Source organism: Onychomys torridus, chromosome 5 (assembly GCF_903995425.1).
Source record: "Onychomys torridus chromosome 5, mOncTor1.1, whole genome shotgun sequence".
Lineage (NCBI taxonomy): Eukaryota > Metazoa > Chordata > Mammalia > Rodentia > Cricetidae > Onychomys > Onychomys torridus.
The window spans coordinates 98,403,228-98,430,019 of NC_050447.1; the positions used below are offsets into that span (position 1 = coordinate 98,403,228).

Here is a 26,792-nt window from a genome sequence, read left to right on the forward strand (position 1 = left end):
ATGACCTTGCCAGACTAGGTTGGGCTGTCATCGCAGGAATTATTATTTTCCTCTCTGTGCTAATCAGCCAGCCTTCCTGATTTTCTCCCTTTTATCAGTCCCCCCCTTTTCTGGCTTACATGAGAGGAGCTCTTGGGAGCACCAAGAGTATAAACATACTCTGTGGGGGAGGACACTGCAGAGCTTTGTCTTCATGGAGAGTGGTTTGCTGGGCTGCTGTGTTTTCCGGTTTTCCCCACTCACCGGACCCTGACTCCTGTGTGAGCCCGGCAGTTCACCACCGACACAGCCAGGAACCCAGACAGCTTCCAGGAGCTGTAGGATTTGATCTCTGTTTTAATATCTTTGCTCCTGAGGTAAGCAGTCCCCTCCCCCCTTATATTGCTACTTTGAGTCTCTTGATGTGAGAGACTATTCCCTCTGTCGTATGACCGTCCTGCAGGCCAGGTTATTAGGTCGGACCCGAGGAGGCACCACCTGAAAGACCAATGGGGGCCAGAGAGGAAGGAGACCAGGCGCATAAAGAAAGACAGAGACAGTCTGAGTTGTGTCAAGGTCTCATTTATTGCAAAGGGAAGCAAGCTTTTATACTGGTGGATATGAGGGGAAGGGAGGGAGATGAAAAATTGTTAGAAAAGGGTTCAGGACGAGGTCTCTTTGGTCCAGTGCTCAAGCAACAGATCAATCAATTAGGAAAGGGTTAGGGAGAGGTCTCTTTGGTCCGATGCTTTGAACAACTGATCAATCAAACATACTCCAGGAAGTTTAATCTAAAAGTACCCTTTGTGGGTTTTCCGGGAATGATTGTTCTTGCAATTCAATGGGTACAGTTATACCAGATCATCCAAACAAGAAAAGTCAAGGCACAGCTATCCAACTTTTGGTTCCCAACAGTAGTAGGCTTCAGCTCCGTCAGCAAAAGTTTCTGTATCAGAGTTGGGGAGTGGGTTAGTCCTTTCAGTCTAACTTGCGAGGAGAAAAAAAACCTCCTTTATACTTTCCCTACAATGAGGGGCTTTCCCCTTTCAGGCAAGCATGTAGCCAGATAACAAAACTTGGATGTGGAAGGACCTAGCATTTCCTTCAGTGGCAGGCAAATGCCCCTGGAGGGATCTGATCTTGTTGTCTTGTGGCTGCCTTTGTGCCTGTGGCCCTGGCAATTGGAGCTAGCAGGAAGTGGCATCACAGCACAATTTCATGCTCTGAGGAAGCCATTAGGGGCTTTCTTGATGTCTTCATGCTTGACAGTCTTTGCAGGACTATGTAGGTCTCACATCGGACTGTGCAGCCCAACGACCAGAAGAATTCCTAAGCACCAGCTGGGAGGGTATCTGTTTAGACCTAAACTAGTGTGATGTGTAGGGGTGGATTGGAGAAGCCCACCTTCTCCCTCAAGCAGGTGCCTGCTTGGCCACTGCCTCTCTCCAACGTAAGAGCTCTTACCTTAGAGCCACATGTATGAGCCATGCTAGGTCGCCTCCTATTAGGAAAGGTGAGTGCTGGTTCAGGTGAAAAGACCTCAGTGTAACCAGGTTGGGACCTAATCAGATCCTGTAACCACGGTGTGTGTGTGTGGTGGGGGGAGAGGCTGGCACTGGAAGCATTCACATATTCATCCACCACCCCTTGGAGTTATACATTCTTATTTTAAATCCCTAGTCTGTGAATTTCTCTGGAGACCAATACCAGTGCCTCAGTATCCCTTCAAGGCTTTTCCCTGGAGACCTGTGCCACCTCAGGATCCCATGAGGCTTCGGATACAATCTCTTGCAGGGTGGTTAAGCCTGTGCTTACCTCTTCCTGCCTGTCTTCACTGCCCAGTCTTATTTTCTTCCACTTAGAGACTCTAGTCCTGGGTTTCACCCACCCCTTGCCCACTGGAAGGGGACCTCAGAATCCCCTCGGGCCTGGTTCCAGAGACCTCCACGTGGCTGGGAGGCTCCAGAGCTGGAATTGCGGTAGAGATGGGTCTGGCTGGGGGGCAGACCTCAGGAAATGTTGTGGGAGGCTTTCTGGAGTAAGTGCTCTGATGCCAGTGAGAGCGGAGGAGAGATGTTCCTGGTGGACCCACGCCAGGACAGCTCCCGAAAGGCCTTGGTCCGGGTCCAGTTTGCACTCTCATTTTGTACTCCAAAACCACAAGGTGGGGTGGAGAAGCAAGTGAGATCTCACAGAAGCGTAAACATAGGCACAGTGTTAAGGGCACTGACCCATGGTTTCCGCTTCTTTTCTTTTCAAGTCATTCTGTTTCAGGAAGCAAGTGAAGTTAATGCTTGCCAAGTAGGCAATACAAACAGCGCCTTTAGCAAATCGTGGAATAAGTCAGCAACTCATCTAGTAATTGGCTCTTTCTACCTGATTCTGCTTCAGCGATGCACCTCAGTACATGTGTGCAGAGCGCACTCATCAGCCTGGTATAGACACCCAGATCTCCTCGCCGTCACCGTCATCAACAAAAATTCATTGAAGCTGAATCCAGATTGAACTCTAAGATCTGCCAGTGTAGAAGGACCAGACTCACTTAATGAAAGCAAGATGAGGGCCTGAGCCAAGACCCTAAATGTGAGGCAACAGAAGTCAAATTTGACAACTAGGATTTTACATCAAACTATGGAGCTTCTGTTCAGCGAAAGGGACAACAGCTAAGGGACAGTCTGCAGAGTGGGAGAAAGCATTGGCAGGGGACTTCCAGGGAGGGGCTGAAGTTCGGGAGACGCTGCTCAATGGAGAACACCAGATCATCCAGCTAGGAACAAATGACTTGGCTAGTAAGCGCTCAAAAAAGGATATGCAAATGACCAAAACCTGAGTGAGAGCCCCAATCATAGCCACCGCTAATCAAGAGGGCAGCGCAAATCAGAAACTCCCGGGGAGAGGTGATCTCCAGTCAACAGGGCTCTTGTCAGAACACACAAAAGTATACATGCTGGGGGCCTGCAGAGAAAGGGAAGAGGGATCTTTCATATTGATGGTGGAAATACCAGTTAGTACACCATTACGGAGAGCACAGAGAGCTTAAACAAGAAACCAAAACCACCATGAGGAGGCCTCAGGGTGAGCCCAGCAGCTCTACTGCTGGTGAGTGGACAAAGGCAAGGCAGCACTCTTGGTCTTTGGTTGATGTGTGTAGAGTTTCTGTTTTCCATTCTATTACTCCCAGCCTTCCGGGGTTGTTCTTCAATTTTGTTTTTGAGAGAGGGTTTTGATGCTGGAAGTTCTGGGTCTAAGCAGCCAGGCAGGACCAGGAAAACTTCAGCTACAGGGTTTCTCTGTATGGCCCTACCTGTCCTGAAACTGACTTTGTAGACCAGGCTGGCTTCGAACTTGTAGATGTAAGAGTCTTATTAAATAAGAAACACAGAACAAAATGCAGAGTTAAAAGCCCAAGGGGTCAGAGTAGTAGCTTAAAACTGCCTTCTTACCCTTCCTGCCTCTGCTGTCCTTCCCCTCAGCAAGAGAGCTACTTCCTGTGTATCTATTTTTTTATTGACTTTCTGTTCTGCCTTCTCATTGGTTGTAAACCCAACCACATGACCTCCTCGTCACTGCCTGTCTATGGACCTTCAGGTCTTCTATGGTTGGTATTGAGATTAAAAGCATGTGTCTCCATGCTGGCTGTATCCTTGAACACACAGAGATCTGTCTGTCATGTGATCTGGATTAAAGGTGTACGCCACCACCACCCGCCTTCTGCTATGGCTTGCTATTAGCTCTGACCCTCAGGCAATTTTATTTATCAACATACAAATAAAATAACATTTCAGTACAAATAAAATATCACCATACAAACTCAGAGATCTGCCTACCTCTGCCTCCTAAAGTGCTGGGATTAAAGGCATGGGCCAATACCTCTCGGCTTCAAACCATTTATTTTCAAGGAGTTTGTTAGCTTAAGACAGGATCTCACAATGTAGCACAGGCTGGCTTAGAACTCACTAGTTCAGATTGGCTTCACACTTGTGGCAATCCTCTTGCCTCAGACTCCCAGCTCCTGGGACTACAGGTATGTGCTACCTCAGCTGGCAAGGTCGCCATTGCTACGCCATATTTACCATTCTACTTTGCATGTTGTGTTCTGGTAGTTTCTTGTCCCTCAGCTTCTCTTTCTGCACCTTGCTGTGGGTAGCTTGAATACCTTTAGGAATCATTCTTCCTTTGCTTGCCATGTTTGACTTTGTTGTTGTAACAGGAACTCGGTGTACTAGAGAGTTCCACCTTGGCAGCAGCAGAAAATGGTGGGGTATTATCCTTTTATTGTTACACAATATACATGGCATAAAACTTACCACCTAACCATTATACATTCCAAGTGTAGATGTGTATTTGCAAAACTGTTTAACCACTCTCACTCCCAATATCTTACCCAGAAATTGTGTCATTTCAAATAGAAATGAGACATACAGCAAGCAATAACCCCATATGAATGTTCTCCCAGCCTGTAATCTCTCATCTGCGTTCTGTCTCTGTGAGTTTGCCTATTGTAACTGCTCACATGGGCAGAAATAAACAGTGTGGTCTTTTGGGTTGGACTTACTTCATGTGGCACACATTTTCTTTCAGTTTCTCCTCTGTTGAAAAGTATGTCAAAAGTTTCTTCTCCCTCCTCCATTTTTTAAAAAAATATGCATGCCATATGGTGTTCATCCATTTGTTTACTGATGGAAAATCGGACCTTCTCTACTTTTTGGCTCTTGTAAATGGTGAACAAGGATGTCCATTTGAGTCTTTGCTTTGAATCCTTTTGGATATTATCTATCATTTTTATTATCTATTAATCTTCTATCTGTCATTTATCTACTGTCTATCTATAGGTCACCTATTATTATATATCTAGCATCTACCTATTTTTATCTATCATGTATTTGTCTATCATCTATGTATCTATTACTTATCACCTCTTTCTAAGGTATCTATTATCATTATTATTACCTAAATCTATTATTATAACCCATCATCTATCTATTATCTATCATTATCTATCATCTGTCTATTGAGCTATCTAGTTTTGAAACTTCTGGTTCATCTGTATCAAATTTTTAAAGCACAGGAACTTTCTCAGGCAGAGACAGATTTTCCCAAAGACTCAGCAGACAGGTAGGGGCAATATGGTTACAAAATGATTTAGAACAGAATGTCACTAAGGCCCTCCTCAGCCTCCCCAGGTGAGGTCTATCTTCACCTCCTAAGCCTTCCAGAGGTGGGTCCAAGGGGGGTGGTATTGGGATCAGCAGCACACACAGTCTTTTGTCTGCACAGGGTGATTTATGTGGGAGTCAAGGTCAGAGACAAAACAAGCAAAGGGTTTCCAGGAACCTGTTTCCAGGCTGTGGTGCTATGAAATGTCACTGGAATTTATGGAATAGAAATTGCAAAGAATTAAAATTTGTTTACAAAGAGACCTGGTTTCTGTGATTAGGCTTGCATTAACTAGACATAAATTCTCGTTCTCTTCTGGAGTATCTGTGTCTAAGCATAGCATCTTCCTAATTTGCTGTATTGTTGCTGAACTAAATGCACGTTCCCCATACATATGGGCTTCAGACAATTCAGCTCAGAATCATTGCCTTTAATGTCATTCTTCCTTTGATGGTACATGGTAGTAAAGTTATGGAAAGGTGGCACACTGCATAGACGCCATTGGTAGTTCCATGTACGCTATGTAAAGTGAGCGTGTACTATTTGATAATATTTTCTTTTTCTTTACTGCCTATACAAATAGCAAAATTATAAATGTGTTCCCCTTATTTGGTACTCTTATTTTTGGTAGTGCTAGTCTAGGTCAGTTTAATTATTGAGGAAATCCACACAGCAAGTGCCTCCTCAATACCATCCTTAAACACCTCCTATATAATGAATAGTTGTTAAACTCAATTACACACTGCTGCTTGGTTTGTTTGTTTGTTTGTTTTCTTTTGCCATCCCCATCCCCCATTTTGTTGGGCATTTTATTCTAAACAGTTTTTTAAATGTTAAAAAAGTAATATCAAGATAAAAATTGGGACTCCAGACTGGGTTTGAGGTCAAATATATTTTCATAATTGGCAAGTTTGTAAAAAAGAACTAAGACATGAAGACAGGCAAAGATATAAAATCCTAGAATGCTTAAATGTGTGGTAAAACTACTGTAGATGTTCACTGGGTTTTACCAAGTAACAGCCTTTCTTCTTTTTCCATCTACTGTGACTTTGCAGATAAAATTTTGTTTATAAAAGGTATTTATTATAGTTCTACCCAGAAAATAATGATTCAACTTCTTGGCCTCCACTTTTGTATTGTGTAAAGCAGGAAGGGAGAGGGCACAGGATGTGTGGCTCAATGAGCATGATGAATATGATAATCTAGATTCAAAATATTTTGTGTTCAAAATATTTTGTGGAATGATTTTCATGAGACAGCATCTCATACTGTGGTTCAGGCTGTTCAAGACTTACCATGTAGCCAATGATGATCCCAAACTCACAGCAATCTTTTTGTCTCAGCCTCTCAAGCACTGGGATTACAGGTATGAGCCATGATGTCTGGTGATCATGTTTTGTTGTTGTTAGTTTTGTTTTGTTTTAAATTTTGGGACATGGAGAGAGAGCTTATCTAGTAAGAATGCTTGCTTCTCTTTCAGAAGACCCAAATTGACTTCCCAGCATCCAAACTGGGTGGCTTACAACTAACTGTAGCTCCAACCCCAGGGGATTCAACACCCTCTTCTTGCCTTCAAGAATACAGCATATATGTGCATGTACATACACACAGACACATACATAAAAATAAAAAATAAGTCTTTAAATTTATATTGTTATTCATGTAAAACCTTGATTGCTTTGGGTCTATCCTGTGTTAGCTATGTAAATAGGTTAACCCTAAATGTCTCATCCTAGAAGCCACCAACCCTACTGAAAACACTCTTACTTAACTAAAATTATGCAAAATGCATTTATCTACTATAAAAAAAATGTGTCCTCTGTAGTTAGAATTTTCTTTGGTCCGACAACCAGCTCTCAAATAAAAACATGGAGACCTACTGTTAACTAAAAATGCTCAGCCTTAGCTTAGGCTTGTCGCACTAGCTCTTTTAACTTAATTCAACCTGTTTCTACTCATCTACATTTTGCCTCAGGGCTTTTTAACCTTTCTTTCATTCTGTATGTCCTAATTTCCCACTTCTTCCTGAGTGGCTGCACCCCCCCCACCTCTCCCTGTTGTCTCTTTTTCTTTTCTCCCCCAGCCTACATTTCTCCTTCTTCTTACTCTGCCTGCCCAGAAGTTCCACCTATACCTCCTCTCTTGCTATTGGCTGTTCAGCTTTTTATTAGACCAGTTAGGTGCCTTAGGCAGGCAAGGTAAAGCAGCAATACAACTTTACATAATTGAACAAATGCAACACATCTTCGCATAGTTAAACAAATATTCCACAGCAGTCCCCTCCAACAGAATGAGCAGTGGTAAGGCAAAGGTGGTTGTGGGGGACCACAGAGACCCCAGCTTGTGGCTTGTTTTCATCTTGACTCAAGGTCAGAGAGTCTGAGCCTGTTTCTCCCTGCAAGGCTGCATAATAGGATGTTTTGACTAAAGGTGTGGTTGCCAGGTATCTTATACCTGAAGGATGCTTTTCTGTAAGGCATGGTCACCAGATGTCTTAAGTACTATGGAGGTATTTACACTTGGCTGTACTTTATAGGCTGTAAGTAATAAACTCAGGGTCTGCAGTATTGACCCAGAGCCCTCCCGAAGTTGTCCTGTGTCTCTGTCTTTTTCTTCATCTACATCAATATTTCATAGCTATCACTTCCTAATTCCACACTGCCTCCTTCAGAAGCCATTCAACAGGTCAAGTGGGACCTGACAGGTAGCAAAAGGCAGAGTTCTGTGAACTATCTGCTGCTATCTGCTCTCATGCTAGGCTTGAACTAAAACTTTGGAAGTCAGGGTTATCCAGATAAAGTGGCATTACTTTGAAATCTGAGCAGTGAACAGGCATCAGCCAGGCAAAGACTAGGATGAAGTGGATTTCAAGAGGAGGAGCTGGCCAAGAAGAGAAGGCATGGAGTATCAGAAAACCCATGAAGAGGATATTCAGCCTGGGTGGACATGGGTGGATAGCATGTATAACCTGAGCCTGGAGAGGCTGGAGCACAGCAGACCAGGATGGGTGTAACAAGTCATTATAAAGATTGTGGGCACCATTTACAGACGTCAGTCAACACTGAGAACTTAAAGAGGGAATAGACATAGTCTAATTTGAGGGGTTGAACAGCTGGGCTATAGCAAATGTGTTGGATAGAGGCCAGGCCAGTGTCCAGGAAATGCTCCTGCTGTGGTTCAAAGGAGAGTTGTGTAGACTTAGACTTGGGTGGTGCATTTACTCCAAGGAGAAAGAGAACAGAGAGTGGAGAGTAGTTCCATGAGGCCCAAAGGGAGAAAATTCCAAATAGGAGGCATTGACAGTACCACCACAGGGGCTTGAGTGAGATGAGGGAGAAGCAGGGTGTTGTATGCTTAGCAAGATGTGGAAGATACTGTTATTGGGGTGGACTGGGAGGTGGGGGACAAATGAATTTAATGGGCATAAGTGAGAAGTTGCTTACCGAAGTGTGGGTGACCCCAAACCAGTAATCCATTGGCACGTCTTACCCCAGCATGGACAGCAGCAACTTTCATCCACTTGGGAGGTAGAGGCAGGCAGATCTCTGTGAGTTTGAGGCCAGCTGGCCAAGACTACATACAGAGACTCTGTTTCAAAAATGGAAAGAAACAGAAAAACAGTCATGTAAGTGCTCCCCCAACCTCCAGTCTCCTGACTGCCACAGGGTGGGGAGCGGCAGTACCAGAGGAACAACTCACGCCCCAGGCTGGTGTGCTGGGGTGGCAGTTTCATTCTGTTCTGTGGAATAACACTTTAAAATACAGAAATTATTTGTTTTTGGAATTTTCCGCTCATGCTCCCTCCAGACTGCAGTTGACTAGAACTGTAGAAGCCTGACCACGGGCAGAACTGATATTATCAATCCATGCCTCAAAGATCTGGGGTCACCTCAACTGGAGCTTCTTGAGTTGATATTTGTTTCTTATTTATTATGAGACAGGCTTTCATATAGCCCCCGGCTATTTTCTAACTGACTATGTAGCTGAGGATGTCCCTTGAACTTCTGATCCTCCTGCCTCTATCTTGTGGGAATTGACTAATCTACTGAAACCTTTACGTTGTATTAGAATGTTCCATCTATACAGGCAAAAGAATGAATCATTCCTTGGTTATGGAAATAAACTAGTTAATATTTCAAAGAAAAGTATGTCCCAGGTGGCACACAACTTTAATCCCAGTACTTGGGAGGCAGAGACAGGCGGCTCTCTGTGAGTTTGAGGCCAGCCTGCCTAGTCTACAGAGTGTAGTTGGTTGTGTTTTACTCTTTGCCTCTTTTGGGGGCCCAACACCCAGCTCCCAAATAAATACACAGAGGCTTATTCTTACTTATAAATGCCTGGCCTTAGCTTGGCTTATTTCTAACCAGCTTTTCTTAAATTATCCCATCTACCTTTTGCCTCTGGGCTTTTATCCTTATCCTATATACCTTTCTTTACTTCTTACTCCGTGGCTTGCTGGGTAGCTGAACCCCAGAATCCTCTTTCTCTCCCTCCTAGATCTTCTCCTTCCAGATTTCTCCTTCCATTTATTCTGTCTGTCAGCCCCGCCTATCCTTTCTCTGCCTTGCTATTGGCTGTTCAGCTTGTTATTAGCCCAATCAGGTGTTTTAAACAGGCAAAGTAACACAGCTTTACAGAGTCAAACAAATGCAAGATAAAAGAATGCAACACATCTTTGCATCATTAAATATTTCACAGCATAAACAAATGTAACACATCTTCAACTAATATTCTACAACAACAGAGTGAGTTCTAGGCTAGCCAAAGCTGCATAGTAAGACCGTTTAAAAAGAAAGAGAGAAAGAAAGAAAGAAAGAAAGAAAGAAAGAGAAAAAGAAAGAAAGAAAGAAGAAAAATGCTATCCGTCTGTTTGTTGATTCTTTGTGGATTTCACATCATGCACTCCAATCCCACTCATCTCCCGGTTCCTCCATAACCTCCCTTCATCCTTGCAACCTCCCACCCAAAAGAAAACAAAAACTATTTTTTTAATTAAAAACAAATCTTTCAATGGAAGCTGTGGTGTGTCAGTTTGTTACACAGTCAACCCTTTTGCCCAAACAGCTTTACTTGCCAATGTTCATTGCAATCAGTCATTGGTCTGCTTCGAGGCCTCTGGCTTCTGTCACATTCTCAATACTGGATCCTCCATGGACTCCAGAGACATCCTGTTGTCATGAAGATCCTGAAGCTTTGTTTCTGCAGGACACGCCCCCGCCTCCGCCCCCTTCCCCCTTCACAGGCCTACAAATGAAATGGAAGGAAAACAAAGAAGAAAGCTATGGGAACACTAAGGAGAAAAGACATCTTGAGCCCCCGGGGAGGAGTAAGTCACCAGGAGGAGCCTAAGTCCTCAGTGTATACAAGAAGTCCAGGGAGGTAACCAGTTCTGGGGTCCCCAGTGGGAGGACATCATTGGCCTCTGGGTCAGAAGTCCAAATGGACAGTAAGGCAGTTAGCTTGTCACAGTGCGGGCATGAAGTCAGGACGAGGAGAGGAGAGGAAGGGTACTGAAGATACTTGGCAGATGGGCGAGAGAAGGAGAGGGAGAGGAAGGGGCAGGGCAGTAGTGGCAGAGGAGGGAGGTTTCTGGACAGGTTAGAGGTTTAGAGAGGAGTGCCCTGGGAAGGGGAGCTTGTAAGAGTCTCCATGGAGACCGCTGGAAGGACATCTTGGAAAGCATCCACATTCCACCAGGGCTGAGAGGAATAGGAGGCTGTGGCTTGCCTCTTCCTGAGCACAGCTGCAACCCTGTGTGTTCTGGACAGAAACACCTTTAGCTTATTTTCATTTTACCACACTTGAGCCACAGTTGGGGGTGGGGGTTCTCCCTGGGGATCACCTTAGCAGCCCTCCAGGCTGGCAAACTAGACAATTTAGATGGTTCAAGGCAGTTCTTTGCCTGTATTAATTTGTAGGAGCTGAGTGGAGTGGACAGAGGGTCTTCTGAAAACTTGTACGGCTTCCCCTGTCCTTCCCTCATCCTCTGCCCCTCCCCCTTCACCTCTCTCCTCCTCACTTCTCCTTCTTGACTTTTTTTTTTTTTTAAGGCAAAGTGTTTCTATGTACTTGTGGCTACCCTGGAACCCACTGTGCAGTCCAGAGTGGTCTTCAATTCGGTATGTAGACCAGGCTGGCCTCAATCTCCAACTCCTACCTCAGTGCCCTGGGTGCTGGGATTATAGGCATGTACTGTCACGTCCAGCTTGTAGGATCTCTTGGCATTTAATTTTTTTTTTTTGTCAGTCATCAGATTATAATATAGCTTTTCTCGTTGTTCTTCCAAAACAATCATTAGGTCCACTAAATAGGAACTCAAGATCTTCATCAGGTGAAGAAATGCCCTTCTACGATTTCCCTGACCATTTGTTTTTCTGTTCTCTGGATACCCCTTTGCAAGCCATGGGTCCAGATGATTTCTCTAGGCTTGGCATCTTCTGCTACTCAAACCTCTGCTGACCGCTGGATTTGCTTTGGCATTCATGATTTTGTTTAACAAATTTGTCTTGTTCTTTCTCTACTTCCCTTTTTCACTGCACCTGCTTTATTTATGAAACCCCCTTTTGTTATTTTTCTGTTGGTTTAGCAGCTGTACATGAATCTACTGATACTTAAATATCATCTACCGCCCCATGGCCCACAGTCAACACCCTGTTGGCCTTGGAGGCCCCGGTTCTGCCGCAGACACAATATGTAGGTTTAAACTAAGTCTCTATCATTCTATTTACCAACAAAGACTGGGAAGTCAGATGTGGGGAAAACCTGCTAGATTGGAGAAGCTGAGGAGTCAGCTGACCTTGCTTTTTGACCAGAGACTCAGCAAGAGATGTGTCTCTTCACTCATCCCAAACCAAAAGAAAACCCAAACTCCAGTCCCCACCCCCTCCTTCTAAGGTGCTGGCTTCTCTGTGGCCAGTTCCAGTTAACTAGTCACTATCTCTGTCTCCTGATTCAAGGTAAACTTTAACAGTCTGGAGTGTCACAGTGTGATCAAAATTCCTGCAACACCCTTTCCTTGGAGCTTTCAAGAAAATGCTCAATTCTAAATTTCATATGCAGTAGTAATTTAATGTTTATTGTATTTAATTTATATATTCACATGTTTAGTTGTTTATTATAGGGTCTTATATAGCCCAGGCTTACCTCAAAAGTCATTATGTATCTATCCCAGGCTGGTTTTGAACTCCCGACACCCCTGCCTCCATCTCTGAAGTGTTGTGAGTTCAGGTGTACATCATGTTCCCTAACTTTTGTTTTCAATTTTAGGAGGTTTGTTGTTGTGGTGGTTTTTTTTCTGGTGCTCTGGCTCCAGTTTTCTCTGGCTGGTGATTTCACAGTCCCATTCCCTTCTTGTATCCCATCCTAGCCCAGAAATGGAATGCTGCTTTTTCTTCTGTGCTCCCAAATGACACTGGTCCCATTCACCTTCGAGGCCTGAGGTGGGGAAAGTATGGCATTCTAGTCCTCTAGACAGCATCAGCTTGTTCCTAACAGAGGCCCACCCAGCCCCGCTGGCTGAACTCCCTTTCCTGAATTCCCAGGTCTCCTTTGTTATTTGGTGGATAAGCCAAGTCAAAAACAGGTTGCAAAACCTAGTCCTCCTGCTTCAGACAGTTCAGACGCTTTCTGCCTTTAAAAATCAGCATTCTTTGTGGAAAATAGGCTATGCAAGTTTTTCTGTTTCCTTTATTAAACCCCTAGGGAGCAGCTGTATAATGGAGACTCAGCTTGTTATTTCCGGTGGCTAATTCTCCTTACAAGCCTAGCCTTCTTCTTCCTCTTGTGAGGAGAAACTAAGCTAATCTTTCTTTTTCCTTTGTCTCTTGCCTCTGGTTGGTTTATTTGAGGCACAATATCATATAGCCCAGGCTGGCCTGGAACTTGATATGTAGCCAAGGTTGACCTTGTCCAGACCTTCCTGCTTCCACCTCCCCCATCTTGGGGTTCCAGGTCTATGTCACCATGCTGGCTGACTGTCCTTGATCCTAAGCAGCTGAAAGTTTTTCTTGTTGATGACAGGTAGCTCACAGTCATGCACAGCAGGACTCAGTTCCTGCTAATGGCTTTCTGCTTCCTTTGTATTTATTTATTCTTGATTTTTTTTTTTTTTTTTTTTTTTTTTTTTTGAGATAAAGTCTTGCTTTGTAGCTAGGGCTGGCCTGAACTGCTTGATCTCTTACCTCAGCCTCTCAAGGACAGGAATTACAGACACGTTACCCCATCCAGCTCTAAGTTTCTTTGTAAAGGTGAGACTCCAGTTGAGTGTGGTGTTGCACATCTGGAATTCCAGCCCTTGATAGCAACCTAATTTCTCTTCATATGCAGAGGCAGCAGGATTGTCATAATTTCAAGGCCAGCCTGGTATACATAGAGAGTTCTAGGCCAGCCAGGGATGCACATAGACAGCCTGTCTCAGAGAGTGAAAAATAAGATCAAAACTCTTAGACTTTCTGAAGCAGGTTATGAATACGTAACTTTCAGGAATAAAATATGGGCTCCCTTGCATGCTACTCTAACACAGACTCCCAGAGCCTCTCTCAGATGCTCCATTTGCCAGGGTTATGTGACAGCTACCTCTCTCTGCCTTTGCCCCCTGATCTGGATCCACTTTTGTGAAATATTTGGTTCTCATCCCTCATCTCATTCCTTGTCTCTCGTTTCTCATGCCTCACATTTTATCCTTCATTTTTTGTAACTTATCAGTTCTCTCCATATCTGAACCCTCACCCCCTCATTCCTCTAGGTGGTAGTTTACTGGGGGTGTCCTTGTTATTGCCTTAGTGCTGATAAACCAATCCCCAAATTCAACCAGTGTGTGGTTGATCAGTGTCCAGTGTTATGGTGTCAAAAAAACAGGAGCTAACACTGAAATGTCGCAAAGCAAAAACAATTCTAGTCTTTTTCAGTCAGGCCAAACTTACAATCTCCTTGAGATTAGGACAATGAAGTGGTCTGGACCAAAAGTAAGGGGGTCTTTTATAGCAAGATGATTATAAAAGTGGATTTTGCAGTTAGCAGGTTTTGGTTTTGGTTTTGGTTTTGGTTTTTGAGACAGAATTTCTCTGTATAGCCTTGGCTGTCCTGGAACTATCTCTGCAGACCAGGCTGGACTTAAACTCACAGAGATCCACCAGCCTCTGCCTCTCAAGTGCTAGAATCAAAGGTGTGCACAGTTAGTTATTTTTAAGACTGTGAGAAAAGCACATATTGTGGGTTTATGGTCAGCCATAATGGAAACAATTTATAAGGTTCACATCACAAGATTATAGAGGAAGAACAAGTATAAAAAACAAGCTGCCCTGCCTGGAGTTTAACTTTCAGCTTGGGGCATGATTAAAGCAAACACCATAGGGGATAATAGAGAAATAAATAAAAACTTGACTAAAGGAAAAATGGAGTGAGCTATTTCTTAACGCCCAGGTAACTACTAATGCCAGGTGCCCACAGCCAGGGGACTGTTACGCCCAGATCACAGGGACCCCTAAAAGACCACCATGGAGACCAAATCCCATACATAAAAGCAAAGAGCCTTTATTTCAAGCTCAGAGATTGGTGTCTGTCTGTCCGATGCAGCGGTGAGAGCAGAGAGCCCCAAGCCTCGGCAGGGTAGAGTTTTTATTATAGCAGAGATTGGGGTGAGGGGATTTCCAGTGTTCATGACTACGATTGACATTTGTCTAGGGTATAAGTGTGTGCTGGGAATGTTTGCAATGTCAGTTATTTACCTTTACATGCAGGCCCTCCCTAGGTGGTGTCAGCTTAAGGCTTTTCCTGGATCTGGGTATTGCCTGCCAGTAAGCCTGTCACAGAAGCTGTGTGGTCAAGCTGTTTTGGGCCCTCCATATTCCCCCCTTTACAAGTACCAATGACAGGACTCAATCATGAGTCCTATCTGCCCAGGGGTTCAAGGGTATTGGGACCTAAGAACCATTAACTAACAGATTTTTCTAGGGCAGTAACATCTGTAACTATTGCCATTCTTAAAGCCCTGTAGTTCTGATCTTTGAGTACAGCCATATTATAATCTTGAGTGATTTATATAGAAACAATAATTTCTTAAGGCCATATAATATCTCTTTGGTTCTGCACAAAACAGGTCAAGTGCTTCATCTTATTGCAGAACAATTTTAGTTAATAAATTCATCAATTGACAACTCTGGGGGAGAACACCCCCCCCCCACTCCTACTCTCGAGGAGGGAGAAGTGGGCTATTTATAGGAATGCCAATGAGTGGAGCAAAGACCTCCCCCAGCTCAGCCAAGTGTAGACACTTCTAATCACCTAGTAACCATGCACATGGTCAAACAATCTTCTAATGCAGCCCTGTTGGGTAAAGCAAGCTCAGATCTCACTGGGAAACCTTTGTGGGCCTCCACACAACTCTGAATCTATTTTCCTGCTACATCAATGGGCATTATAGTTGGCCATTTTGTCCCTTATGCCAGGGAGTTTCCTTTTTGACCTAGCATTTCAACCTATTTTGGGCAGGGAGCATGGAATGATGTATTCTCTTCTGGAACTGCTTTGATCTGACACTGTGGTGTTGTTGTCAGGGCCCAAAAAGGCTGAAAGGCTAGTCAAAGTCTGGGCAATGGGGCATTTGTCAGAAGTATGTGGTTATCAGATCCAGCTGTGGAGACAAAGCACAATTACACTGGCTGGGCTGGTCCATGTCAGCTTTCAGCAAGTCCAGAGCTCACAGTTGTTTGAAGCAATGTAGTCAGCAACTGAAGCTTGGAGGTGTCTGCCAGCCAAGTGGAAATCTGTTTAGAGAAATTTAAACTAGAAACAGAAGTTAAAATTTATGAACTTATTTGGAACTTTTAGGTCTATAGTCTTAGTAATTGGAAGAGCAGGAGTCCCAAGACCAAAAGAGAGGAAAATATCATCCTTAGGAATAGACAAGTGGAGAAAATTGAAGCTATATTAATCTGGAGTCCTTCTAACCTTTGTGAAGTGTATCCAGGTTTTATGACTCTTTTAATCCTCTGAGATCTATGTGAATTATCTTACAAAATGACATAAAAGTTTTAGATACATTAGCATTACCAATTTGTACTGAAATCCATATCATAGACAAAGCAGGTAATAAGTATCTGTAAAACAGCAGAAGTAGATCCATACCTTTTATGAGTCCTAGCAAAAACTACAGGTTTAGGTTAAAAGCATGTGCATTTTCCTTCTGTCCAGAGAGTCAGATATAGATTGGACAGAGATTTCTTTGGCCTGATGAGAAGCACTTTTAAGTTTATATTTAGATGATAACTAAGATAAATCTAAAATTTTGAGCTTGTGACTGAACAGTAAGTAGTCACTGCTCTGCCAACTTATCAGAGCTCTATTAAATGTTAAGCTCTGAACTTTTATATCATAGAAGGGAAAGCAATCTGAAACATTTCTCATAATTTAGATCACTCACTTATATCTTCACAACTTGCATTTATATCTTAAATCATTTTCTGAGACCCTCAAAGCTTATATGCTTTCATATCCTCAGATCTTTATATATCTTAAAACAGTCTTACATTCTCAAAATTTCCATAGATTTTCATATCTTCAGACCTTTTTTTTTCAAACCCATATTTAAACCTTTATGACTTATTCAAACTTTCATATACTAGAACATTTTCTTAAAAATGAGCTAAAAAGCTGGCTATAGCCTTGTGGAAGGATTTTGTTGTTTGATGCTGCCAAGCTGACAGAGTTATAGCTAGCCTAGCCATCAATACTATCAGAGACCTGAGAAGGAGAAATCTGAGTGCAGGCCAAGCAGCTTCCAAATCTATAAAAAAAAATGACAAGGACCAGCCTATAATCCAGGTCTCCATAGCATTAGAGGCAGAAGTATCAAAACAGGATCAATCTTTAGTCATTAGACCCATAAGGGGAGAGAGTTTTTTCCTGTGGAAGAGGGACATGGGGAATACTGATCTTACTTTGTCTAGGCAAAAGGTGTGCAAACAATTCTCTAGTGCCCTGCTACTTGTCCACAGTCTGGGCTAAGTCCTGGCGACAGATGTTACATTGAGGCATCTTGCTCTGTGGTCAGTGTTGCCATAATCCAGGTGGGGATATCATGGTGCCTCAATCTTTTTTGGAGACCTTGGGTCACTACTAGGATCTGGAAGTCTGTCTGATATAATAAGCTTTTAAATCAACATTTTAAAGGCCATATTGTGCAAATCTCTGAAGTATTTGAGGGCTTTCCGGGTATATCTGAATAGACAAACTTTGTTTCTAGTTACTTGTTTTAAGCTCAACCCTGGAAACATATACAAGGGATTAACTAAAACTTATCCCTGCAGCTAATTATATCAGTACTTAGCATGACTACAATTAAAGAACTTGATTATTTATAAGATCACTATTTACTTGTGTTCTCTAGTAGTCTACAATAAGTAGCCTTAAAAACGATGATTTTTGAATTGAAGCTCTTCTAGTATCAAATATGGTTTCAGTAAAATAAACCAAAAGAGCCATATGTTAATGGCTCTAAGTTAATGGCTCTAAGTTTACCAGAGATAAGGAGGGTAGCTCCCTTTTTAGCAAGCAAGAACTTTCTCCAAGCCCCTGAGGGAATGGGAGCTTTATCTAAATGCCTGACCTTGGGAAAAGGACTTTGTAGTTTTATCTTTGTTAAGTATGAGCCTTAAAACAATTTCTCAATTGAAGCTCCTTTTAGTATCAATATAAAACATTTATATGACTTAGTTTATCTAAATAGTTTAAGCTTAACAAATTTAGCAAAGACAAAGAGGCTAGACATGCATTCTTGAGCGTGAACAAACCTCGAGTAAGCCACTGGTTCTCAACTTTTCCAAAGCTTTGACTTTTCAGAATAGTTCCCCATATTGTGGTAATCCCCCATTACAAAATTTTTCCTGTTGCTATTTTATAACTGCAGTTTTGTCATGGTTATGAATCTCAATGCAAACATCTGTCATATAGGTGGTCCTAGGCTATCACTGTGAAAAGTTTTTTTTTTAACCCCCAAGGGATTGAGACTCATGGAGTCAGAAACTGTTCCAAACCCTTTGCCAGACTGCTTAGGTCATTGTCTTGCTACATCACAAGAAATGAATATCTCAATTTCTGGTTAGTATTTGGTGCTTATGACTGTGACCCTAATTTTTAGCCTTTATTTTCAGTCCAAATGTTAACAATATAGAACATTTTATAAACTTAAAATGTCCCATGCCTCATAAATTTAAATATTTTGAAAACTGTTCTTAAAAAGGTTCAAAATCTCTCAAATGTCTTCCTGCAATATCGAAGATAAGGTGCCCCCTTTCACTTTAGGGACTACAGCAGGAACGCTTTGATTTGTTGACAGGCATGGAGAATGGGATGACAACGCCTAGGAGAGCTCACTGTGCATCTGCTGTTTGGTCAGGGCTTCCACCTTTGGATACATTCCCAACATAAACAGGCACTTTGTCTACCAAACATTGTGTACAAAGAGGGTAATATCCAATATCAACAGTCAAAAGCAAGGAATGGCCCCGAATATCTGACAGTAGAGGAACAGAGAAACAAAATGTCGTCTACTTATAAAACGTAACGCTATTTAACAATGAAGAGAGCAAATCGCTGCTCTGTATGCAGTATTGTTGAACACCATAGTAGTAATGCTAGGAGAGAAGGCCAAACAGGAGGACAAGCAACTGAGTGTGGAGAGTTACCTAAAATTCAAGAGCAGGCATCACTGCCTACAGCGGCAGGGTTAGAATGATCATTCTCTGGGTAGGAATTGACTGGGAGGGGTGTGTTGACTCTTAGAAGGAAAAAAAGATTGATTCATTTTTAAAATTTATGTGTATATGTGTATATACGTCCCTGAGTATGTAAGCCACAGGTGTACAGATAACAGTGGAGGTCGGAAGAGGGCATTAAATTCGCTGCAGCTGGAGTTATAGATGACCCTGAGCCACCCGACTTGGGGCTGGAAACCAAATTCAGGTCCTTTGTAGGAGTGGCAGGAACTCTAAAGTACTGCCTCATCTTTGAGTGTGGGAGGTAGCTGCATGGATGTGCATCTCTATAAAAACAAAAACACAAACAGCAGAAAAGCACACACATGAGATTACAGAACCTTGCTGTACGGAGTTCAAATCATTATTTTACATGCCATGTCACGGCTTCTACTTGATATCTCAGCACTGGGGAGTCTGAAGCCAGAGCAGTGTCATGAGTTTGAGGCCACCCTGAACTACAGAGTGAGACTTTGACTCAAGAAACTAAAATGGACATAAAAAATTGTCACATGACACTGAAGGGGGAAGGGGAAGCAAGACTTTGAAAGGCCTTGTCTGAGAGAAGACGCGGAAGCTCGGGGCCAGGCACTGCCCGGAAGAATTCTAAGCTTAAATTGTCTGCTGTCTTCCATCCTGATGGACATTTCTGTAGCTGGAGATGTCATTGAAACCATCATTTTGTTTTTGCTGGAGACTTGCTGTCAGGCTGTTTCCTATATGTCATTTTAAGCACTGTGGTAAATGCAGGAGCAAAGCTGTGTTTCCAGGGCCAACAATCTAATTACAGGGGCAATCTAATTAGAGAGCAAGACTCATAATCTAACTACAAACTTACAGTCCAATCAGGAATGTATAATGTCATTAGAGAGGCAAGAGACACGTAAATAAAATATACAGAGAACTCAATATTAGCCCCCCCCCCTTTTTAAGTTTAAGTTTGGAGGTTCCCAGGAGTCAGGAGAAAGAGAACTTAGGAATGGAGTATTAGTTATGTCTTTGTTGCTGTTGTCCTGAGACAGGATCTCGTTTTGTGGTCTAAGCTACCTGGTTATCGTCTTGTATCAGCCTACTGAGTGCTGGGATGACAGACATGGTGCATTGTGGGTATGAAGGATGCTGTGCCATGGACCACATAGGAAGGTCAAAGGGCAATTTTGGGGAGTTGGTTCTCACCATCCACCTTGTCCACATGGGATTCCTCATTGTTTCTGTTGCTTCTCCTCATGCCCTAGGCTAAGATGGCCCAGGAGACTCAGGGACACTTTCCTATCTCTACCTCCCACCTCACTGGAGTGATGGACTATGGAATGAAGCTTTTGATGTGGGTTGTGGGATCTGGACTCAGTTTACCAGGCAGGCTTGCATAGCCAGTGCTTTTACTCAATGAGCCATCTCCCTAGCCATAGTTCTGTTTTGGTGTTAATTAATTAATCAATCAGTTAGTTAGTTAATTAATTGCTTTATTGAGACAAAGTTTTACTATGTTATAGCCCTTGCTCTGTTTTGTCATTTTATTTATTTTTATTCATTTATTGAGACAATGTTTTACCCCATAACCCAGGATGTCTTAGAACTCACTGTAGCCCAGGTTGGCTTCTTCAAGTGCGTGGATATTCTCCCACCTCAGCCTCTGAAGCACTAGGGTCTCAGACATGAGCCACCATGCTTGCCTAGTGGATTTCAATAAGAGCACCTGAGCTGAATTTTTTAAATTAGAATGGGAGACAAGATACCAGTTATTTCTTGACACTCTTATATTTGTTGAAATGACCATAAAAATAACTCTTCAAGAACTGAAATAGGATATCTGTCAAATGGGAACTGGTGAGAAATAGATGTGTCTCCTGAGATCTAGGCTTGGACTCTAAGGCCTCAGTACTAGAAAGACAGAAGTGTGCTAATCAGAGCCTCCAGGGGATCAGAAGACATGAGTCTAGAACTATATTCTATGCTGCAGACATGCAGCTGTGAATGTTTTCCCCAATACAACTAAAAGTGTTTACGGTAGACTGACTCACTTCCAGAAAAGCACAACAGTGTGTGTGTGGGGGGGGTGTAGATAAAGTTCTCCTCAGGGTTTTCTTCTGTTAGACCACATTCACCTATCTATAACACACACACACACACACACACACACACACACACACACACACACACGCCCATACACACATGCATGCACACACCCTAGCTCTGACGTGGCAGAGGATTCAGTTTATCTGAAGTTCCTAACCCCTTGCTTGTGTCTAATTGGTGGAGCTGGGAGAGAAGCAGTGTTGTCGGGAGACAGGCACAGATGAACAATAGTCACAGAAGCCTACTCAGCCTCTGTGTCTGCAGAGGAACTTAAGACTTCCCTCCTGTACTGGTAATTGCTTTTGAAAAGACTTTCCGGCCACAAGAAAATCAAATCAAATTTCTAATCAAGCATATTAAGATTTCCAGGCTGCATCCCTGCTGGTTGTAAAAATCATTTAAAAGAAATTCTGGGCTTGGTTCTTTTGACATTCCCTAACCAGCTGCTCTGTTGCTGTGACCCTTTTCTGCTCAGAGGGAGTAAAGGTATGCTTTACATTTTATTCTATTCAATTAAGGATCTCTATATCTATTCTCTCTCTCTCTCTCTCTCTCTCTAATATATATTAGGCAGTTGTTTATTGAGATAGGTTGTCATGTAACCTAAGCTGGCCTTAACCCCCAATGTAGCCAAGGATCATCTTGAACTCCTGATCCTCCTGCCTCCATTTCCCAAGCTCTGAGATTACAAGTGCATATTACCACATCAAGTTCAAGGGTTTACAGTTTTAGTTTGTGACTAGGGAGAAGAACTGAGAGTTTTTGGTGGCAGAGTTGATGATACTGAAATTATCTTTGAAGTCACAGCAGTATCTACTTTAGGAACAGCGGGTAGGCAACTAACTAAGGTACTTGCTCCAACAGCCTGCCTCATGTCCACACCTTGCTTGCTCCAGCTACTCTATCTTCCAGAGTCTGTTCTCTGCAATCCACACGCTCTCCACTATCCACTCTCCCCAGGCATTCTCTGGGCACTTTTCTTATTTCCAAACAGCCACCATCTGCTCTAGCTCCAGACAGTTCCTTCTGGTGCCATATTAATAGTCTGTACTTTGCTCAGGAGCATAGTAAGTGTCAGCCAAGAGAGATACTGAACAAGGGTTCCTGGGCTTAGAGAACTCACAGTCTGGACCTGAGGGTGTTCTGAATTCAGAAGTAATTGAATTCATGGATCCAAAGAGGACAGGAGGATTGGGGGTTCTTGGCCCATTTTGGCTACTGTTTGAGACCCCTGTTCTCAAAACAAATAACAATAGAATGCAACCAGTCTTAAAACACCTGTCAATAAAATGTTGAATCCTTCACAGGATAAGATTTGTCAGAACAATGTGCCGCCTGCCTTCTCTTTCTGTTGGGGAGTATCAAACACAACACAAACAATCTTTTAGAGCACTCCCTAGCCAGCATTTGGGGTACCTTCTGTTAAACCCTTGAATTCTAGAAAGTCAAATGTAACATTTTGTTAACTTTTAGTTTTTCAAATAAGCATGTAATTGTTATGAAGAGACCCTGAGGATGGCATTAGATTTAAATTGAAGGTTCCAGAGAAGGTTTTGTGGGAATCACAAAATGGTCACCAATTCTTTCAAATAGCGTTTATGAAATTCTCTTGTGTGTCAGGTTGGGGAAGTATAATGCAGACTCGTGTATACATATGGCTGATAGTTTTCTAGGGAATGGAGAAATTAATCAACATCATAGTTAAAGAACGAAATGACGACATTTGCTGTGTCATGCTAAGGAAAAGGCCATGGTGTTGAGCTTGTCATGCCTGCGGTGGGTTTCACCTTCTCTGGGGAGTCTTTTTTGAGGATGATAGACTTGGAGTTGGGGGGTTCGGATGCTAAATATGTGCAAAGGGAGCAGAGAGTGTTCCAGGTACAGGGTTGGACTTTGAGGAAATGAATGGAGACTAGATGCCATTAGGAGCTAGACTGTGCAGTAACATGAACTGAAGAGACAGGTACTAGAGCCCAGCAGGGAAAGGTGCTTGTTGACTAGTTTGATCCACATGGTAGAAGAGAAAGCTGACTGTTGAAAGTTGTCCTTTGACCTCCACATGTGTTTTGACATGTGTTTGTACACATGCACACATACATACACATAAATAATACAATGAGACATAAAATGAAAGTCATATGGAGGAAGTGATCAGAATTTTCCTGGCGACTTCATGGTATCAGTGCAATTGAAGTTTGAACAAGAACAACAAAAAAGATTTGATCTAAATGGACAATACACAGAGTGGGAAAACCTAGCAAGCCTGTCTTGGTCTGTCTGTACACACTTCTTTCTCCTGACTTTAGCACAGTATCCCTTGTGAAATATATGTCTTAGGATCTACTCTCAGACAAGGCAAGTCAACAAATGTCTTTTTTTTTTTTTTCTTTTTAAAGACAGGGTTTCTCTGTGTTGCCATGATCAGATCATCCTGGAACTCACTCTGTAAAACAGGTTGTCCTCAAACTCAGATCCACCTGCCTCTGCCTCTTATGTGCTAGGACTAAAGGTGTACATCATCACCACCCAGCAAACAAATGTCTTTATGGCTCTAAGCTCTAAGACAGAAAGGTAGGGGAAAATCTGGGGGCTATTTTGTACTTTGTGGTTTGCTTGGGGAAATGGAGCTCAGGTTTCTATGGCCTCCCTGAAGAAGAGGAGTCAGGAGTCCAATAGCTGGTCTGTGGTCTGTGGAGAAAGAGGTGGACAAACAGGATGGTTGGGGGAGATCAGAAGGAAACACAGAAGCTGTGAAGCTTCTATATCTATCTGTCTATCTGTCTATCTATCTATCTATCTATCTATCTATCTATCTATCTATCTATCTATCTATCCTATCTATCTATTCATCTATTTATATAAGTATGTATGTATATATGTATGTGTGTATCTATCTATCCATTTTATGTATGTATGTATGCATGTATCTATCATCCATCTATTCTGTTCTATTCTATTCTATTCTGTTCTGTTCTATTCTATGTGTGTCTGTATGTAAAGAGTGAAGGTATGTACACTTTCAAAGGCCAGAAGAGGGTATCAGGTATCTTTCTTTATGGTCTCAGACTATTCCTTTGAGGCAGGGTCTCTCCTTGAATCTAGAGCTCCTGTCTTCTTGGCATGGCTGGAAGTCAGCAAGTCCCAGCAACCCTCCTGTCTCTGCCACACTCAGAGCTGAGGTTAACTGCGTATGTGGGATGGCCATTTGGTTGTATGGATGCTGGGAACTGAACTCCAGTCTTTATGATTGTACAGTAAGCTCTCTTAACTCCTAAGCCACCTCTTTAGCCCTCACTCCTCATTCTTGAGAGGTTAAGGGAATGGATATTAGTCTTCTTAGACTACTTCTGAGTGGATGGACACTTCATTGACCTCCTCAGAGTAATACTCCCCTGTGGCTAAAGTGAGATAAATCTTAATACCACAGCTGACTCCATAACCTGAGTTCCTTTTATAATTCTTTTAGTACAGTAGTTAAAGCACATCACATTCCTCATTTAAATAGCCCAGAAAATATATACTTAATGTCCTGGGGAAATTCCATTCAAAGCATAGCTAGGGTATCAACTTTCATCAACCTGTGTAGTCCTTGTCTGCTGGACCTGGGATCTGAGGACCTGAAAGAATGGGGCAGACTACAGTCTAATGCTGTAGACAATCTTACTTCAGTTTCAGTTGATTTTTATACAGGAATATAACAAAAAAAGCAATGATCCAAGGAAGGTTGTTTGAGAAAAACACATTAGTAAACACTGGTTAACACATACTTGTAGCAGGAATCTTAAAAGTTCTTATTAATAAAATCAAACCTGGAGCCAGTTATTGGGTGAATGCTGGAAGATCAGAGAAGCAGAACAAGCCACAGTTACTTCATCTTGCCAGTTCTTCAGCTGATCCTGTTTCCTCAGACAGGAAGCCTCTGAGTCCTCATTCAGAAAGGATCTCAGCTGAACTATTGCTCAAAAGCCTAGAAGTTTAACCAGTCAAAATGCTGCTAGTTTCTGGTCCTCACGCCTTATATACCTTTCTGCTTTCTACCATCACTCCCTGGGATTAAAGGCGTGGGTCACCATGCTTGGCTGTATCCTTGAACAGATGGATTTCTGCCTCTGGAATGCTAGGATTAAAGGTGTGTGCTACCACTGCCTATCTTCTATGTTTAATATTGTGGCTGTTCTGTCTCTGATCCCAGATAAGTTTATTAGGGTGCACAATATTTTGGAGAACACAATACCACCACACATACTAAATATTAACAGAGCAGCCCTTCCCCAGAATGTTCTTAGGACAGAGCAATTGCCTGGCACAGCAGTATAAATTATGTCTGGGGAAGCACGGCACACTGACCAGACTGGGTTCTATAGCTACATTCTGACATCCAAGAAGAATAAACATGTTTCATAAATGGAATGTAAATATTTGTCACAGGAAACAGGAAATCATGTCCAAGAACAACACAGGGAACAAAATGCCCCTGACATAAAAGGCCCTCTGCCTTTCTTCTGGAGCGTCTTTCAAAGTTCTCCAAGGCATTGTTCACCACACATCATTCTTTGACTGTGTTCCAACACAAGCAAGCAGGCTAAGTGAGAGGATAAAGTAAAAGGGAAATTTACTTTTGTGTCTTCCGATATAAATGTGATTTTTAGGCTCTAACAACAAAGAATAGAATCAGTCAGAAGATGAAAACCATGTAAACAGACCAATCGGCTGCCTGGCACTGCTTATTACTTTACTCTGTGAGGTTTGGTCCCTGTTTATAGAGCTAGATATTATTAGATTCACTTGAGTCTATTTAAAAAAACAAAAACAACAACAAATTTTGGCATGCAAAGTAATGGGTTTCCTTCTGGCCTTTTCATACACATACTTGGTTCTTGTTTGCATTCTTGATACATTGTTCCCACCCCGGGGCCCACTTCTTCCTCCAGATGGTTCCCTTCCCTCTCCCCAGAGTCCCTCTTCTGCTTTCAAATCATGTGTTTATTAACACCCAAATATATGTTGTCCTTTTTATAGAATCTAAGAAGCTAAGAATAACTTGAACTTACGTTTCCCTCTCTTCCCCTCCCTTGAGATCTCTTCCTTTCCTCTCTTGATCCCCTTTCTACTTTAACATACACACACACACACACACACACACACACACACACACACACACACACACACACGTGGAGGAAGAGACAGAGAGAGAATATCTTTTGTGTTTTGTGTCCTCTTTATATAATATGATGGACTCAGGAAGCCATGCTTGAAGTGCCTTCTTCCTACTGAATTCCCTGAAGGGACTACAGGGTGACTTTCGGCAAGACTGTTTGCTGTCCCATTTTTTTTTAATCCTCTTCAGCTACCCTTCTGTTGTTGAAAACAGTGAAGAGCGTTTCTACCAGCCAAGAAAGGTTGGTATGTGAATCCACAGCGGCAACTGGCCGTGTTCTGCAGATACCAGGGTCACTCTGAGACACAAAGCAGCTTCTCAGGGCTACCTTGTTAGCATCCTTATCGTCCTCCTCCTCTAATTTGCTCGGTCTTATAGGTCTGTCCCCTCCATTTTAGTAACCTCACATGAGGATAAAATCCTATCACACGGACATCATGAAAAGCTTTTCTTTCTCTGGCTGGGTATGGTGTTACAATCCTTTAAACCCTGCTGTTCAGGCAGCTGCACAAGGGGAATCACTAGCTCCAGGACAGCCTGGGCAACTTCCTGAAATCCTGGGTCTTTAAGAGTAAAAAAGAAGGGTGGCAGAATGCTTGCCCAGCACGCACAAAGCCCTCAGTTCAACATCTAGTACCACAAAACTATTTTATTTCCTCTTTTTAATTTTT

At 42.6% G+C, this 26,792-nt stretch overlaps 1 protein-coding gene across 4 annotated transcripts in view; it reads left to right on the forward strand.

Annotated features, from left to right (window-relative positions):
- Positions 1-311: 311 nt before the first annotated feature.
- LOC118584085 (cytidine monophosphate-N-acetylneuraminic acid hydroxylase) overlaps positions 312-26,792 on the forward strand; it is a 98,507-nt gene continuing 72,026 nt past the window's right edge. For 2 of the 4 annotated variants that reach the window (XR_004945000.1, XM_036188057.1), the window contains exon 1: positions 21,152-21,449. The gene's annotated coding sequence lies outside the window, so the exon portion shown is untranslated. Of the gene's footprint in view, positions 357-21,151; positions 21,450-26,792 lie in introns of those variants that run through there. The other 2 variants (XM_036188060.1, XM_036188058.1) reach the window with 2 other exon arrangements.